The sequence below is a fragment of the Pteropus alecto genome, unplaced genomic scaffold (genome assembly GCF_000325575.1).
Source record: "Pteropus alecto unplaced genomic scaffold, ASM32557v1 scaffold131, whole genome shotgun sequence".
NCBI lineage: Eukaryota > Metazoa > Chordata > Mammalia > Chiroptera > Pteropodidae > Pteropus > Pteropus alecto.
The window spans coordinates 20053532-20066076 of NW_006434709.1; the positions used below are offsets into that span (position 1 = coordinate 20053532).

The window sequence follows — 12545 nt, forward strand, 5'->3', positions numbered from 1 at the left end:
TCCTGCCCTTCTACGGCTGGCACATGAGGGTTAATTGGCAGTAGTAAGCGAACACTACAATGGGGCTTTACTGGCTTTGGATAGCATGCTCTTTTAAAACGATAGCCTAGAGACATCAGGGCACCTAAGGTTCTCTATTTGGCTAAAGAAATATTCAATGGGAGAGGATATGAGAATCTCCACATAAAAAAATCATTACTGAAGACTTATCTTTGTCAAGTATAAAACTTCCTCAGTGCAAAGAGAAGAAAACTATTGCTCTCGCCTGTCGTAAGAACACTATATCCTAAATAACTTTAAAGGAAAAATAAGTAGTGACAGAGAAGACCACACAAAACTCACCAGGTACCAGATCGGTCCTTCTCTGGCAGGCCAGAGCTCCTTCTCGACATGGGCATCTTGCTTGTGAGCTCCAGAACCATCCTAAACTCCCCGAGTGCCACCACCTTTTCACAATAAGTACTAGGCTCCCTCAGACAAATGGGGAAAATCATCCTAATTTTTCTGGTTGATGACAATTCTGTTCTGAGATGGTGTAGATGCTACAGAAGTCACCGTGGGGGACAAACCCTTCTAAGTTCTCTCATATCTCTTGCTATTTCCCCCTGAGGCCAAGGGCACACAGAACTGAGTAACACCAAAACAAGGACATGGCCCCACCAGCACCACCCTCTGCTGAGCTAACTGGCAAATGCAGAAAAGATTGTGTGCATTTGGTGAAATTTGAGGGAGACTTGAAAGTCTACATCCATCCCTAGGAGGCTCCCACACGTTTCATTTGTCCTTTGTTCACTCTTCAGGTAGAAAGTACTTGCTCCTGGAGAGGCCCCCAGGGAAGCTAACTCTCTAATGATGAGGGCTGAGTTCTTTAGGGTTCACTGGAGCTTTAGTGAATTCCAGAACACTCATACAAAACAGTCAATTCCCAATCTTATTAATATTTAAAACCTTTCTTCCTGCAAATTCATGCCATGGAGCCTAAAGATGTGCTTGGAGGCTAACAACAGATGTTTTGGCTGAACACTTTTTAAAAAATCTATTTATTCCTAAACAAAACAAAACAAAAAATACTTATTGGGTCTACAGCCATGCCACCCTGAACGTGCTCGATCTCATCTGATCTCGGAAGCTAAGCAGGGTCGACCCTGGTTAGTACTTGGATGGGAGACCACCTAGGAATATCGGGTGCTGTAGGCGTTAAAAAAAAAAAAAAGACTCATTGGGCTGAAAGAACAGCATACCCTACTCCTCCATTATTTTAAATTATTTTGCATAAAACTTCAGGTGTAGGAAAAGAACAAAAATCTCTTTAGTCTAAAATGTACTACGTAAATCCTAGCAAAAGAACACATTTTTTCCCCCCAGTGGCTGACAATAAGGGAAAATAGAAATTTAAGTAGGGAAGACCAAGAAAGGGTTTTCTATTGGGTCTGCATTGCAATCCCAAGAGCTGGGTGCTCCCGGATAGCTATGCATGGTATTCATTCCTTCTTGTGTATGCCAAGCCAATAAAAGCAACACTTGATTAATTTGCCATCCATGAAAGGCCCTATGGACTCTTTAAAAATTCCTAATGTGATTATGGCTCACTGACTTTAACATGAAAGAGAATAATATCTGCTGTTGAGAGCCACATACCCTTCTCCTCCCAGTTAATACTAAAACCAGAACTTTGCAAAGTAGGTCACTCAGCCAAACAGCCTCGCTTTACAAATGAAGAAACCAAGGCCAGAGAGATGAGGTGGCTTGCCCACTAGCACTGGCAGAAGAAATGCCCTTGCTCTCAGCATTGTTTCCACTTGTATTGAGTGACTTGTGTTCTCTTTTAAACAGAAGAGTCATTCAGAGATGCTAAGGTAGGATGAAGAAGGCTGTTCTACTATGAACAATGAAGGATGGTTACAGCCCCTGGAATTGCTTAACTTGAGAAAAAGAAAGCTTTAAGAGAAAACAAAATCTGCCCTTTAGTCTCTGAAGGGCTATCAATGTGGAGGACGTGCCAGATTGATTTACTCTGTAGTGCTCCAGGGGACTGACCAAAGCCAGCAAGAGTGAAAGCTATGAGCAAGCCGGATTTGGATCAGTCCCTGGGAGAAGTTTCTAACAAGAAGACACATCCCAGAAGGCATGGGCTCTTCACGTATATACCTGGTGTGAATACAGAGAGACTGCTGGCACCTAGAGGCTTGATTCTCATCTACCAGAAATAATATAAAAGGGAATTCTCTTTAGAGTAGGAGTTTGAACCAGACCAGCAGGTCTTAAACTTGGCTAAATGGTTGGAATCTCTGGGAATGCTTTCATATACAGCTGACTGAACCCATGAGTAGAAATTGGCCTGGAAAAAGGTACCTATTTAACACACACACACACACACACACACACACACACACACACACACACACAGATTTCAATGATTCTATAAATAGGTACCAATGAAATGGATCAGTGGTTCTCATACTTTTTGACCACGACCCATAGTGTGGAAAACATTTTTGCACGGAAACTCAGGATGCACACGTATTTACAGAAGTAAAAAAGAAGTTTAACAAAACTACTGCTGCCCCTACTCCATATGATGCACTTCGATATTTTCTATTTCACTGTGTGTGTGTGTGTGTGTGTGTGTGTTTTTAAAGTTGGTTGATACTAAATTCATTTCACAACCAACTAATGGGTCACTTTGGAAAATACAGAACTACAAAACCTCCAAGGACCCAGGAAAGTAAAGGTGAGAAAGAGAGTATGCCCACAGAAAAAAGGAACCATGGGTTTAGATTTTCTTGGCATTTTGCATGTGGTTTGGTTGTTTTAGGTACCGATGAGAAAGGACTAAGCAGAACCTTGAAGCGAGCACTCATTCAAAAAAGTATTCAAAGATGCGGTTGTGGTAATTAAAAAACATCACAGGTAGGCAGTTACTGAACCCTTTAGAAGGAAAACATTTGAGCAAACCTCCATGCACATGAGTTATCTTCCCTTGGAGAGCTTTGGAGGGGCAGCAAAGATCAAACTAATCTATGCAGCTTAATTATGCTAGCTATTGAAAGGGTGTTTTCTTCCTCCGCATCTGCATTATTATGTGAAGAAGATGGCTATTAATTAAAAATGTAGCAAAACTTGCCCAGAACTTAATGTGCTCCATCATCCTATGGTGAAGGGGGCCATTGTGGCCTTGGCTTGGGGATCAGTGGATGACCTTCCTTGTGAAGATGAGCTCTTCGAGGTTACCTGAGGACCTGCAGATGTCTCCTGCCTCTCAGAGAAAGAAGTTGCATGCCTCTCTTACCTAAAGCTCTGCTTTTTTGTCAGTCTGATCATTCAGGTCCTCTTTACAAGATATCTGGATTACTAAAACATAAAATAGGGGAAAGCACAGAGCAGTGCCTCTCAGTTTAATGTGCACGTGCATCACCTGGATCCTATTAAGACACAGATTCTAAGCTGGCCTGGGTCTGAGAATCTGCATTTCTAATGAGGTCCCAGGTGATAGCCATGTTACTGGTCCCTGGACCATAATTTTGAGTAGCAAGGACCTAGATTTTGAAGCCAGGTATATTGGAATTTGAATACCTACTCTGCCATTTTCTATTTGCGATATTTTTGGAAACATTTTTAATAACCTTTATTGGGGTGGAGGTGGGATTTGATTATAATAGTAATGTGAAAAAGGCAAATTATTTTACTTCTCTGTGCACGGCCTCCTCTGTAAACAGAAAACAACTCCTCCCACCTTTTGGGGGGATACTGAAATCTCTTACCAATGCTCTCCCCTCCCCTTACAGTCCTGAAAGTAGGGTCTCCCTGCACTTCTCCACTCCTTCACTGGCCTTTCTCTCCAATTAATTCAGTGAACTCTGTCCTCTGTCCTTAACTTTTCCTTGAGACTGCACTGCTCAAGGACCCCAAGAACCAATGGGTGCTGCTGCTCAGTTCTCATTTGATCACTCTTAACCACCTGACACTGCTAACGACCCCTTTGTTCTTAAAAGGCTCTTTGGTTTGGGAACCAGCCCCCCACCTCGAGGTCAGTTCTCCTCCATCTGCTCTGCAGGTTCTTCCTCTGCCTGTCCCAATGCATCTGGGGCTGCCTCAGGCTCTGTTCTTGGCTGGGTGTTCTGTCAGGTTCTTTCTATACACACTCTCTCAACCATCACGGCATCGGGATTGTCCAAATGTTGACAATTCCCAAATCTAGATGTACAACACAGACCTGAGAGCCACCAACCCTCTGGACACTATGTCCCCAAGATATATCCAACTTCACATATCAAAGAGAACTTGTGACTTCGTCTTTTGTTCCCATATTCAGTCCCTGGACCCTCCATCCACCCATCTTGTTTCCTATTTGAAGCACTATGGCATATACCCTCAACCTAGCTGGTATCATATTTTTCCAATTCACACATAGATCTATTATCTCCCTAAAAATTTTGTAGTAAACTCCCTAATGCTCTCAGAGCACCTAGCCTGATACCATAGGCACCTTTGTAATTTAAGTCACTAATAAGTTATTTCACGAACCAGAACATGAATTACACTTTGCTACATAAATTACACTTTGCTACACATGCGGAGAAAACTGTATCCACTAACAGCTCTTGGCATCGTTAATGGTTTCTGCCCAGGGAGAAAAGTACTAGGCTCCATTAAGTTTGTAGGTCACAAATAAAATCTCAGGAAATTCTGCATTAAAAAATAAGAGAGAGAGAGAGAGTCATGTTGCGGGGAATCCTTGTTTTTCTAGGATTTGAGGACTAGACACTCAAGTTTTGGCAGGCTGGCATTATGAGGAAAGTGCTGGAATTATCACGGATGAGAGGCACACACTCTCGCTATATCGCGACTATTTACACATCTGTCTCCTCTCCCTGACTGCACATGAAACACCTGGCCAGCAGGGACAATACCTGCAGGTTATAACTTCAGAAGAACTGGCGATGCTCAATCTATTAGAGTTGTCCAACTGAGTGATGAGGTAGGTGGACAGGTGGACAGAAAAGCTGGTCTACTCATGCTGAAGGCAGTCTTTCAGCCTGAAAGCTAGGGCTGGAGAGATTAGGCTGGGCCTCAAAGACTTCATGCAGCTCTCAAATGAGAAACACGAATCCAAGCACACCCAGTGCTCCACTCGGTGTGAGTCTTTTACTTATACCGTGTTCACAGGTTCTGTCTTGCTTCTCCATAATCTGAGAGTTAGAGAAGACATGTATGATGAGGGTACTTGCCTAGCTCCCTCATTAAGTGGCTCCATACGTATATTTCAACAATGTCACCATGTTACTGTTGTGTCCCCACAGGGCCACAGTGAGGTGTAGGCTTGAACATCACTAAGACATTCATTCTGGTATGCATCAGTTGGTGGCCCCCAGGAGGCTTCCAGGCAGCAGACTGCAAAATGTCCACATGGCCCCCTTTCAGAGACCTGATCTAAGTAAGTCTGTCTTGTGATTTCCAAACCCTACATCTCATAGACTCTTTTCTCTTCAAAGCTTTTTCTTTGAAATCTATTCTGTCTTAGAAGCCTTCAGGTTCCACCTGGTTGAAGCAATGGGCCCTGGCTGCTCCAGTGCTGGTTTCTGGTGAGATATTCTCCTAAAGTGTATTTCTGAGGTGACTTCATGCCACCTGCAAAGGCTGTCTCTGTCCCCAGGAAGGCTCCTTCCAGCCTTCTGAATCATTGCTGTCAGCCACCTTCTCCTCTTGACAAAGGCTGGGGCCATGACCATCAGTCCCCTACAGTCAGGGCCTTGTAGCCTATGGCAGAAAACTGGTCCCCATCCAACCCCATTCAGCAAGAAGCAATAGTCCCTAGGCAAGGCACCCTTCTCCACCAACCGAAGGCAGGGCGGGCCCATGGTGATGGGGGATGATGGCTTTATGTGATTTCCTTCCTCTTTTTCCTCTGTTACCTTCCTTACACCTGACACACACTCAGAGGGCAGTGCCACTGCCCTGAAGCTGGGGAGACATGGATTATCGGGCCTCCATCTGTCATCAACTAGCAGAATGGCCTCAGGCAGCACACTTATTCCTCATCTCATTTGACACAGGATAATATCATCCCTGCCTATCTTTCAGAGTTTTGTAAAGACCGAATGAGATTATTAAAGTACTTTGGAAATGCTTGCTTTTATTACTAGTATTTTTCTTATTGCCATGACCAATGTCTCATGAGTAAGAAGCCACTCTAGGGGCGAGAGAATGCCTTGAAACACACGCACTCCCTTAAACTCAGTTACCAAAAGGTCTGGGCAATATTCTCCCACCTCCCAGGCAAACTAAAAATTCTCTGTTTTTCTCTAGTTTCTTTGTCAATACCCCTCCCATCACCACGCACTGTTTCCAATCCTCGAAACCAGGTAACGTTAGCAGAATAGCTACCCTTTGACCTGGAAGACTCCTAAACGCTCAGGAAATGGACTGACAGAGACTGACAGTCCATCATCCTTCTGCCTGCAGGCAGGGCTTACAAAGAATATTGTTTAAAAGCAACGTTTCATCTGGTCTCTGAGGTTTCGGGGAAACGGAACTATGTACAACCCAAGAACATGGCCTGGTCTCCCTGGAAATGGAGAGTCACAGCTGCTTCAAGCCACATTTGGGATTTGTTGACCCATTATCCCAAGAGACTGCCAGGTTCCACATGCATAATGCAGCACTTCTGAACAGGCAAAACACTCACCATCTAGCACTGTGCATGCAATACATCCTCCACGGCCTATTTCCTCAGTAATTTGTATTTTGAGAAATGGTGGGGAGGAATGCATAGTGGTGGGGTGGAGAAAGTGTTTAAAGGCAAAAGACAAAATTTTGTTTGTTTTAAATATCCCACATCTTCCTAAGCATTTTCCTTCCACTTTAGTCAGGGAATAGGTAAAGAAAACCATTTGGGGCTGCAAATGCCAGGGGTCAGCATCTCTTGGGACACTGAGGCAGGATACCCAAACCTTTCCTAAGTTTGAACAGCGGTGCACGGCTCACGGCAACTTCCCAGATCTCCAACACTGAAAATGTTCACCTGTGAGTGGAAGTCCCAGTTTTTCACCTTGTAATCAGCATCACTTCTTGCCCTATTTCTCATTACCTATCTCCTGCTCCTCTTCTACACATTCATGACCCTCAACAAACTCCTCTAAGCACACACTCCCCTCCACAGGCCTTCATGTCACATGGTTTTCTGTTGTGCCTCTGAATTCAGTGTGGGTCCCTGTCCGCCACCTCCAGGACTGAGCTCTGCTCCCTGTCCAGGCCTGCAGTACCCGCCCCTAAGCCTAGGCTGTGTTCTCCCCTACCCTTGGAACTTGCTTTCCTTCTCCTCCACCACTGCCCCATCCTCCTTGAATAGGTGAGAAGAAGAGAAAAAGAACTAGTGTTCACTGAGCACCTGCTATGAGCAAGACGCTGTGCTAGGCTCTCAGCGCATATCATTCAATGCTCATAACCAGCTTCCTGAGAAAGTGTATAGAAGTCAAGGCTCTGAGACATTAAGAAACTCACCCAGAGACCCTGAGCTAGTACATCGGACAGTCGAGATTTAAGCGGCAGCCTGCCTCTGTAGAAGGTGCTCCCAGAATCCCTTCCCACTGCACGGCCGAACCTCAATGCTGAGCTAGAATAGAGGAAACACATTTGGGTACAGGACTGTCTCCCCTGTACCCAAATGGCAAATCCTTTTGGGGTAGGGTCCCTGTTTTAGCACTCCCTGGATTCCTCACCACTACCTCCTCCCTGCCCCCAGTTACTCCTAGCCCTGAACTCTGCACACAGCCGTGGAGCTCCAGAATAACAAAGGTTTTATGGTGAGGCTCCAGTTGTTCACAGTAACTTTTTTTTTTTTTTTTTTTAAACCAGCAACTTAGCCATGGCATTTCTAGAATCATTAACTACAAATGGAACTTACGAATTATTCGTAGGCGTTTCGTTTGCTTTGTTTTTTAAGTACCTTGAAGAGTGAGTTGAGGTGCCCTGCTCACACATTCCTGGCCACTGGGCTGAGGCTGAGTTTACTGGAAAGGGCCATGGACAGAAATGCCGCTGTCACTTCTCCACTGTACATAAGTGCAAGTGTGATTCTGGTTCTATTTGAGGGAGAAGGCAGTAGACTGTCACCATGGCAACCCCAAGCAGCAAGTGCAACGAAAGCCTAAAGAAGGTTTGGGGAAAATTAAGTTGTGGTTGGCCATGTGTTTGTCCCACCTTGTCATGGGGGGTGGCTTAGAATGCCTGCCTGAAGGAAGGAGACATGTATGGTGACCTGGAGGGGACATTCCAGGAACCAGTCCAACAAACACTGCAGGACTGACTCCTGCCTGGATGGCTTCCCATGCTTCCATGTGGAATGTTAACCTAGCCAGGAAAACTAAGCACAGAGGGTATTCAGAGAAGGGGCGGGGGAAGGAGGGAGGGAAGGAAGAAGGGAGAAAGGGAGAGAGAATAATTTTAAAACATTTTCTAGCTTATTTCCCTATGGTTTTATTTTTGTTTTTCTGTGTGTATGTGTTCGCTTTATTTGCTATTTTAACACTTTTTAAAACTTTAGAGGATTCTCAGCTATGCACTTTAGGAATAATACTGCCAGTATCATTTCAGGAAGAGTTTTAACATCCAGTTAAGGCTGGCCACACCTTCAGAGTTGTCTTTGGTATGGGATCATGTTTGGGATGGGACAAATTATGACCCACAGTATCTGCAAGTCTACTGAACTGTCAATATCCATCCTAATAAGAATATGCATGTGCACCCGGTTCTGTTACCCACTGCCCTGTGATCTCTGGCAAGCTCATAAACCAATCTGAGCCTCAGTTTCCTGGGGATGATAATCTTCTTTCATCTCATAATGGCAGTTTGAGTATCAAATAAGATAATGCCTTGTAAACATAATATAATCCACAAATGGAAAGAAGTAGTACTGTTATCATATTATTAATAAATGCAGGATTTAAAGCAAAGAAGTTGCATTACTAATGGCATTATTTTAGCCTTGCTTTATTTCTTCCCTAACCCTTTTCTAAAGTCAAACAGGCAGTGAAAGACAGAAGCCTGCATAGCTGGCTGGCTTCAAGGTCAAAACTCAGTCATGCATTTTTACATGGCACAAAGAGTGGCCAATCGATTGGACACAGAAATCAGAGTGCTAAGTAGAAAGCTGCCTGAACAGATGACTGCGGGGCTCCGAGGAAGGAAGAAGGAGGTACAAATTTGCCAGTTGCACAGCCTGCCTGGCCCCCTCCCCTCCAGGATTCTGCCCACCCTGGGGGATAATCCCTCTCACAGGGAAACTGTGGCAACACTCTCTCAGAGAGGCGCTCCACTCTGCCCCGGGGGGACCTCATTAGCCTCCCTCGGTCTTGTTCCCATCTGGCTGGTGCTGAGAAGCCTGTGGGTGTGAGAAGGGAAACAAAACCAGAGCTCAAGAAGTGAGGGCTCTTGATGGGAAAGGCACCCGGGCCATGCCAATATGTCCTCAGGACCCTCACTACTCCGATGGGGTCCATGATCAGCAGCATCGGCGAGCCTGGGGGCTGGGACGAAATGCGGTATCTGCGCCCATCCCTGACCCATTGAGTCAGAATCTGCGTTGGAACACGATGCCCAGGTTACTCTTGTGCAACTGAAGTTTGAGAAGTACTGCTCTGGTACTCGAGAGCCAGGGGTGGGGAAGTAGCAGTGGGGAGAGTTCCTTGCTGGGGTATTTGGTGAACTTCTCTCACCTGCCTTGATCCTGATCACTTGGTGAGTAGCAAGACCACCACCCAGGACATGCTGCTTTTCAGCAAGAAGCCAAAAGGCTAGACCGGCCCCTTCACGCAATAGCTATCTCCTCCTCTCCACCTAGGATAACCTGCGGCCTCGGCAACTTTTGGCACCGTGGGAAATGTGCCTTTCCAATTCACTAGGCTTTTGTCCAAAGAACGCGAAAGCTGGAGTGGTCACGTCCAGTCACACTTCCTAAACACTCGGGAGCAGGCTGCACACAGGCCTTGGAGCCCAGACCCTGGGGCCCTCCCGCATTCCCATCAGGCAGAGCAGAGCCTGGCCTGCACTGCCATCTTCCTCCCTCCGTCAGGGCCCTGCCTGCTCTCAGCACTCGTTTCTTCCTAGTTACAAGGAAGTTATTTTATCATCTGTCTTCATCTTGTGCCTGGGAAGCGAAGAGACTGAGAAACTGAGGGAAAATGGGGAGACAATGAGGGCCGTAAAGCTTGAAGCAATTCCTCCCCGCTCTGAGGCGGTATAGTCACACACTCAGGAGTTCTTGGTTTCCATCTCCGCCCATCCACTAACCAGCCACTGTTCTGGAAAATACCTCCAGTCTTCTTGTGCTTTCCCTGTCTCCAAAATGGGGTAACGATCGCCTTCCCACCTTAGAGGTTTATAGAGGATAAAATGAAGCAGAATCATAGAAAGTGAAAACTGGGAGGGACATGAGAGATGATTTGGGACAAAATGTTTTATTTATTAAGACAGATGCCAGGCATTGTTCTCTGCCCTTTATAAATGTTACCCAACCTGACCAGCACAAGTCTGTGACGTAGGTACTACTAGTACGCCCCTTTCAGGATGGGGCTCAGAGACCCAGAGAGTCCAAGAGTGTGCTCACGGTTACCCAGATGGACGGTGACAGAGGGATGCTGTGATCCAGGCAGAGCTCCAAGTCTGCGCTCCACCTGGCCTTGGCCTCCCACGTGCTCCTAGCCTGCTGCTCCTTCCCTTGGACAAACAGTCCACAGATTAGTCAAGTCTGGGAAGACTGGCTCTCGGGTAAAACAACAGGTGTGACGAGGGTTGGCCACACCTTCATCCGCTGCCTCCACCACAAAGAAAATCTAACAGGACGACTGGTGAAGACTTCGGGGAAACAGGCTCCACTATGAGTACCTCCCTGTCAGGGACAAATCCAGTCTAGTCCGATTTTTTCCTAATTCCACAGGAGGGTTCCCCAGAAGCTCTTCAAAAAACACAGAAGGGCCTCAAGACACTCTTGGCCTCTGAACCCAAACACAATCTGGTACATTTAAATGTTTCCTCAATATCCAATTGCCTGCCGCTAATTCCTGAAAGTCGCTCCATAGGGGGCTGATTTATTTCTTGCTTTGCCAAGGACCAGTCCACTCAAAACCCTTTTATTCTCAGTCAGATGTTCTGATATTTCAGGCTTGATTTTTCTCTCAGGCTTTCTCCTCCACTGCTAATCCAATCACTTGGACGATTTTAACCTTTGCTCTTCAGCAATGCAACGCACTGGGCACCCCTCTGCCTGCCTTTCTTGCATTTTCACTGTACTTACACCATCCCTGCCTTATTCTAGAACTGATCGGGGGCACCACCCACCACGGTGCCTACAGGAGGCTGTAGAAGGGATGCTGTCTGTGCTCCTCGCACTCATCCAAGGCCCCTCCGTGGGCCTGGACCGATGAGCAGAAGCCCAGTGCAGGGAGGTTCTGAGAGTCAAACAGGAGTTCCAGTCAGTGCTGGCCCTGGGCCTCAGCGGGGCTCAGCCAGGCAACTCAGAAGCTGCTGGAACACTGACAGCCAGAGCTGCCACCTGACAGAGGGTGGGCCAGCAGCAACAGGCCATAGCCTTTGCTCTCGCTGCCCTTTAACCAGGGGACATGTACAGAAGCGTATCACCCTGTTGCAGCAGAGGCAGCTGCCCTCAATCCAGCAGAGGGTAGACTGAAGGATGACCGCAGGACCCCTGGATGACCCCAGCCAGGCCTGAGTTCAGAGTTCGACGAAAGACATTCAGAGAGGACAAGGGGCTCCCCTTGCCTTTCTCCCCAGCCAAATTAAACTGCCGCGCACAGCACCACAGGTAGAAACGCATCACCTTGGTTTAATTGTGGGCATTTTGGTTCTGTCTCAGTAAATGCACAATTTTTAATCTTCAGAGTATCTCAGAGCAATTCTACAGCTAGAACTCTGCAGGGGTTTAATTAACCTCATTACCTTCAACTTCCTTCCTCCAGAAACCTGTTCTCAGAACCTCGGCAGTGTCTGGCCCTGTGGTCCTGGCCGGGCAGAACTGCCCCTGCCCCGTGGGCAGAGCTAGACTCCGGGACCAGCACGTGCGTGCAGAGCCCGGTGAGCAGGGCATGACCAGCAGTCCAGGAGTCTGACACTCTTCAACTCGGCCTTCGTTGACCCGGAGAATTAGTACGAGAATTCATATTAGATGCCAGGGTGCTACCACATACCATGCGATGCTCCATACTTGGGGCACGGGGTTGGAGGGAAAAGTCAAGGTGCCTCACTGAAAAGAGCCCGACCCCTACCCCTGCACATGTACAAACACATACACACATCACACTGCACACACACAGCCCTTCTCCCACCGAGCCTCTTGAAGTAAAGACCTAAAGAAAACTATTTCCCACTGTGGGAACCATGTCTCACCCCGTTTATGGCTCTGTGACCATAAGAACAGAGCTGGGTAAGCAGTTCAGGTAAAATGTGTGTTCATGGACAGTAAGGGGCAAGAGCCAGCCCACCTGTGCCCTCAGCCCACAGCTGCAGAGATTTTCCCCCTCACCTCCTTCCTC

The 12545-nt window shown here is 46.7% G+C and overlaps 1 protein-coding gene and 1 pseudogene across 1 annotated transcript in view; one reads left to right on the plus strand and one right to left on the minus strand.

The window, feature by feature from the left end:
- Positions 1–12545, minus strand: part of PRKCE (protein kinase C epsilon) — a 449749-nt gene that overhangs the window by 217580 nt on the left and 219624 nt on the right. The window lies entirely within an intron of this gene.
- On the plus strand, positions 1079–1197 carry LOC112478122 (annotated as a pseudogene).